Here is a 6,103-nt window from a genome sequence, read left to right on the forward strand (position 1 = left end):
CCACAGCCATCCCCTCAGACTCTGTGACAGTCCCATTTCTCAGAGCCACCGCATCACAAATACTGGTCATTGGAGGCAAAGCTTCTGGGGATAGGCAGCTTTCATCGTCTTCTAATGGCAGTGTATCACCATCACACTCTTCGGGTGAGAAGTACTGGAGATGTAGATTCTCAGGGCTTCTGTTAGAGGGCCTGTCCAGGGTCTGAGTCTGGTTCCAGGGCCCTTCATCATCCATCAGACTGATCGACTCCTCATCCGTAGTGAGCAATGCGTTCGCTGCCTCCAGCTCCACAACAGACCTCAGTCTGGGCTGGTTCTGATGTTGGGGCTCCAAGATGTCCAACACAAAGAGCTGGTCCTCTCTATGAAAGAGCTCCATCTCTTCAGCTGGAGATGGTTTGGACTGACCCACTGATGGCTGGCTAAGGGTTGAGGTGTGATCAATTGGCGATGTCCCTTCAGGACAAGCCACCTGCTAGTAAGATTATATATTATTAGGAATTTCTTTTGTATCTTTACAGACTCACAAAAAGTTGCCCATAAACACAGATCTAGGATCTGATTACTACCCCAGTCCTTCAGGAGGGAAACCTAACACTGACCTTAGATCAGCTACTAGTGGTACATTTCAACCTACTTCCTTATTTACCTGGGTGGAGATGACGGCAGTGGTGACCTCTGGATGGGCAGGCTTTTGGTGATGGAGCTTCAGTAGGTTGGTTATAGCCTGATCCTCCTCCAGGCTTAGCTGGATCACAGCCTGACTCCGTCCCCTCTCTCTGGGCCTCGGTGCAAGGGGCCTCAGCCTGGGGGTGATGGGCAGAAGGGGAGGGTCCCTACTCCAGGTGTGGCCACCCAGGTCTCTGGTAGGGTGGGCTTGTGTTCTGAAGGGGTCAGGTCTGACGGGGGGTGCGGGGCAAAAGGACATGATGGGGCGAGGGGTGTTGAGTTGGAAGCACTCAAAAACCTGCCGTGGAGGGTAAGAAGGGAGGAGTATGGTTCATTTGCAGTTACTGCTTTTGTGTGCAAAATACACAAGCGGTCTGTTGTATATCCAGTGCATAATGTAAATAGTGGAGTCCGATGTAGCTCAGTTGGTAGCACCAGGGTTGTGGGTTCGATTCCCAGTGGGGACCAGTACAAAAAAAGTCTAATGTATGCACTCACTACTGTAAGTCTGGATAAGAGCGTAGGCTAAATTACTCAAATGTAAAATGAGAAACTGCTTCATTTCAAGTTTCATTAGTGATAAGTTCTGCTCATAACTACCTTCAACAAATGTAAGCGTTTCTACACCACCAGCAGCAGTGAAAACAGGATCTGCCTACGGTTCTAACCCCATCTCACTTCCACACCAAAACAAACTAAATGACCTCTCCACTGTGTTCTACCGTCCCACTGTGTTCTACCGTCCCAATTTCTTTCCACCCCCACTCGCCCTGTCTGACTAGAGGGAGGCAATCTAATTCCACTCCCCCAGTCTGTCTGATCCCCCTTTAATCTCTGAACAACCCCCCCCAACAGGATCCCAGTTGCCTCCCAAGGCCATAGAGACAGCCCACTCCCACCCCATCATGACCCCTAGTATTCTCCACTAATCTCTAGTAAGCTGGATAACCCCACTGAAAGGGGGCATTTAATAGGTTGTGCTTTATGATTTTAATCAATACACGGGGGATGGTTTTGGGGGTGTACTCTCTCTTTCCCACTCATTCTGTTGGCATCTAGCACATTACAGTTATCTGCAATTAAGGCATTGCAAAAGCGCAGATGACTGCATAATTGATGAGATGGATTATGACCAATGATGCTCTCACCTGCAACTCGGTCACGATGTTCGGTACCCGTTGTCCCCGGCGCATGGTGGGGTCCGTGTAGAAGAACTCCGAGGGAATCATAACTGGTACTGATGGGGGGAAATTGTCCAATAGACAAATATTGGCCTTGATTCATTTGGGAGGCGGGTCTTAGAAAAATCGGGATTCGGGGATCAAAAGTGTTGATGAACATTAAACAAATGATGAGTCTAAAAAAACATACAGCCCTACTATTACCAAGTCAACCCCAAAAGTAAATGTGTAATTTGAAACCTGGCTAATATGTACCAAAAGGTAGCAGAGGGTCCAAGAGCTACATAGGCACCTGAGAGGGGTGGTGGTCCACCTGTCCTGTCCTCACCTGGCTGTTGGTGGGGTCTCCTGGGGTACTGGGCCGACCCCATGGCTGCCATGTACAGGGGCAGGAAGGAGGGATGGAGAAGGGTCCTGTTGGAGAATGGAGGAAGGACCACCTGCCTTGGGCTCTGTTGTTAGAGGAAAGACAACACAGATATTGGAATAAGGCAAAGGTATTGGCTGCTGATGATCTAATTTCAAGTATAATGGTCAAACAGTTGTCAAACACCAGTCTAGACGATGGTCAGGTTTTTGTGTCGTCTCCATTGACTCAGTTCATGCTTATTATTGTAGGCTACTACCACGCAATTAAATTGTAGTGTGTTGTTCCACATCTACTAAACTGTTACTTCTGTATCAGTCGGCTATAATTCTGGAAAACTCACATTGAACTTTGCCGAACCTCCATGTCTGTCGCTCATATCGCTGCAACAACTTTTCTATTTCACTACAACAAATATAATCTGAAAGGACCAGCAACGATCAATGCACAAAGAAAATAAGCTACTAAAACTGTTTTGGAAGCTTCAACTATTTCTAATGAATTAGCAACAAGCTCTTAAGGTACGAAAACATGTTCGCACAAGTTTTGTTGTTGATTGAACCACAGGCGTCATAGACAATTGACGCGCATTGACATTTGGTAAATGAGCATGGCGCTACCTGCTGGCCATATCAGGGAGTAATGATTCGTCTCTGACTGAATAATATATGTATTGGCTCCATCTGAATCCATTAAACCTACGTTCAATGACGTATACGACTATCAAGATGCATTGTTGATCAGTGAAATTGCATATTGCAACTGTTTTAAATCCGTGGTCAATTATGTTCTTAGGATAGGCGAGTATAAAAAAAAAAACAAGGCACCCATGCTGTCTGACTTTCCATAATGGGAAGAACACTGTGAAGACGTTGATCAAAGATATGCAGCTTTATTAAATAAATGGCTGGATTTTAATTCAGGTAAAGCTAATTAATTTAAATCGTTTTATAAAATATTGCTAACTGCTATAATAGTGATTCAATTTGTCTTAAATTCTATTGCGGGGCAGTGATTGGTTACCAATTGATTCATTCTCACCCCTCTTAAGTTTCCTTCTGTCAGTGTGACAGGAGAAGTTGGAGGCTCTGAGCTCAACATGGCCAGGCAGAGGGAGGATACTGAACATGTAGCCACATTGACCCATACTGCTTAGTGATGGGATTAACACCATCCGCATCTAGAAGAGGGAAAGGATTCAAAGCGTACGGTCAAGTCTGATTTTAAACTATTTTAGGTCAAAGCTTTACACGTAAAATGTATTGAAACAAAACCACGTCAATAAATGCATCATTACCTTACCAATAGCTTCGAATCGAGGTTCAATATCAGAAAATGCCAAGAGCGCAGACATACAAGACATCTATCCCGACATTCAACCTGAACAGTTCCCGAAAGACGAATTAAAGGTAATACCAATCAGGCTTCCATTGTTTTAAAAGCGTTATTATAAAACGTATCATAGGCTAGAAGAAGTATTAACCACCGTAAACCCACAAACACTGCAAGCAGTATAAAGGAAAAGGGACATTCTATACTACTCGTCTAGTTACATTGACTGCAGAGTATGATCCAAGCACTTCTATGTTTCCGTTCCACTCTCTGGATGATTCCGACTGTATCTCTTCCTTGTTGGGCAGGATATCAACCCTGATAACATGATCTTTAACCCATTTCGATATTAATGAAGCAAACAATAAATATAACGATTGTGTTGATCCAGATTCAAATTTCCTGAAATTTACCAGAAATAAGTGTCACTTGTGATTACTGCAATGTTAAGTAATTTAACAACTTGTATAGCAGTGTACCTAATCCCAAAACACGTTTATTTTCGACCTTGCGTTTGAACGTTCGCAAGGCTTCCTAAAAATACATGATCACCTTGGTCATTACCTTTCTTTTCTTAGTCATGAATGTTCCATTGTTGCCCGTTCAGAAAGATGGTTGACTGAAGAGACAACTATACTTTATGATATGTCTCATTATAATGTTGTTTGTTCACCACTGTAGAACTTCAACATCCGATAACCTTGATGTTGAATCTCTTTTCATAAAAATGACCTGTTCATTTTTTTGGTGGTAAAGAAGTGCTAATTGAATGCATCTATCGGCCACCCGATTCTGACATTGGTAGTTTCATTGATATCCTTGCATCAACCTTGGATTTGATGAATAATTAAAATAAAATGTTTTATTTTGGGTGATTACAACATACATTTATTTACAAGTGATAACCACTCACTGACATAAGACTTTTTGAATAATTTATACTCTAGCGATCTGTATTACCTCCTCTATAAACCCACGCGAGTGACCAGTTAGTTCACCTGCCGCCATTTTAGATAATATTTTGAATAATGTGGTTAATACAGGTATATTTTACATTGACATTTCTGATTACTTTCCAATTTTCCACTTGTCTTTGGCAGCTGGAAATGAACAGGTGGGAATATTTAGTAGCATTAAATGTAGAATATTTAACTACAGTAATTGTGAGCGCTTTAAGATGTTGATTGATGATATTTCTTGGAAAAAATAATTATAATCAGGCCGATGTGGAATCTGTTTACCAGACTTTAACTTTGGTTTACAGCCGGTCTCAAATAATCCAGTAAAAAAAAAAAAAAGTTGTATAAAACAATTCTCACAAATCCTTCTCCCATAAATTCTGCAATTTTACTCACCTACTTTGGATATCCCCCCAAATATAATTTACTAACAAATTCCAAGAATCCTTAAGTAATAAGTCAACTTGGAAAATCGTTTATCAACTGTTGTGTTCTACAAAAGGCATCTACAACAAACCCATCTCAATGTATTGTTGGAAATAAGACTTATAGTGACCCTGATGTTATTTAATGTGAATTTAATATATTTCTTTGGGCAGTGTGCCATCTTTCGGATGGGACATTAAACGGGTGTCCTGACTCTGAGGTGTGCCAGAGCATATGCAACAATTTCAAAGATTTTACTGAGTTACAGTTCATATAAGGAAATCAGTCCATTGAAATAAATTCATTAGGCCCTAATCTATGGATTTCACATGAATGGGAATGCAGATATGCATCTGTTGTTCACAGATGCCTTTTAAAAAAAGTAGGAGCGTGAATCAGCAAACCCATCAGTTTCTGCTGTGACCACCATATGCCTCATGCGGTGCGACACATCTCATAGAGTTGATCTGGCTGTTGATTGTGGCCTGTGGAATGTTGTCCCACTCCTCTACAATGGCTGTGCGAAGTTGCTGGATATTGGAGGGAACTGAAACACGCTGTCGTACACGTCGATCCAGAGCATCCCAAACACGCTCAATTGGTGACATGTCTGGTGAGTATGCAGGCCAAGGAAGAAATGGCACATTTTCACCTTCCATGAATTGTCTACAGATCCTTGCGACATTGGGCCGTGCGTTACCATGCTGAAACACGGGGGGGTGGCGGCTGATGAATGGCACGATAATGGGCCTCGGGAGCTCGTCACAGTATCTCTGCACATTCAAATTACCATCGATATAATACAATTGTGTTCATTGTCCGTAGTTTATGCCTGCCCATACCATAACCCCACGGCCACTCTGTTGACATCAGCAAACCGCTCACCCACAAGATGTCTACCATCTGCCCGGTTCATTTGAAACCTGGATTAATCCTTGTAAAGCACACATTTAATGGCCACTGGCATGCTGGAAGTGAGCATTTGCCCACTGAAGTTGGTTACAATACCAAACTGCAGCCAGGTCAAGACCCTGGTGAGGACTACAAGCATACAGATGATCTTCCCTGAGATTGTATCTGACAGTTTGTGCAGAAATTCTTCAGTTGTCTAAACCCACAGTTTCATCAGCTGTCCGGGTAGCTGGTCTCAGATGATCCCGCAGATGAAG

The sequence above is a fragment of the Oncorhynchus masou genome, chromosome 27 (assembly GCF_036934945.1).
Source record: "Oncorhynchus masou masou isolate Uvic2021 chromosome 27, UVic_Omas_1.1, whole genome shotgun sequence".
Classification (NCBI taxonomy): Eukaryota; Metazoa; Chordata; class Actinopteri; order Salmoniformes; family Salmonidae; genus Oncorhynchus; species Oncorhynchus masou.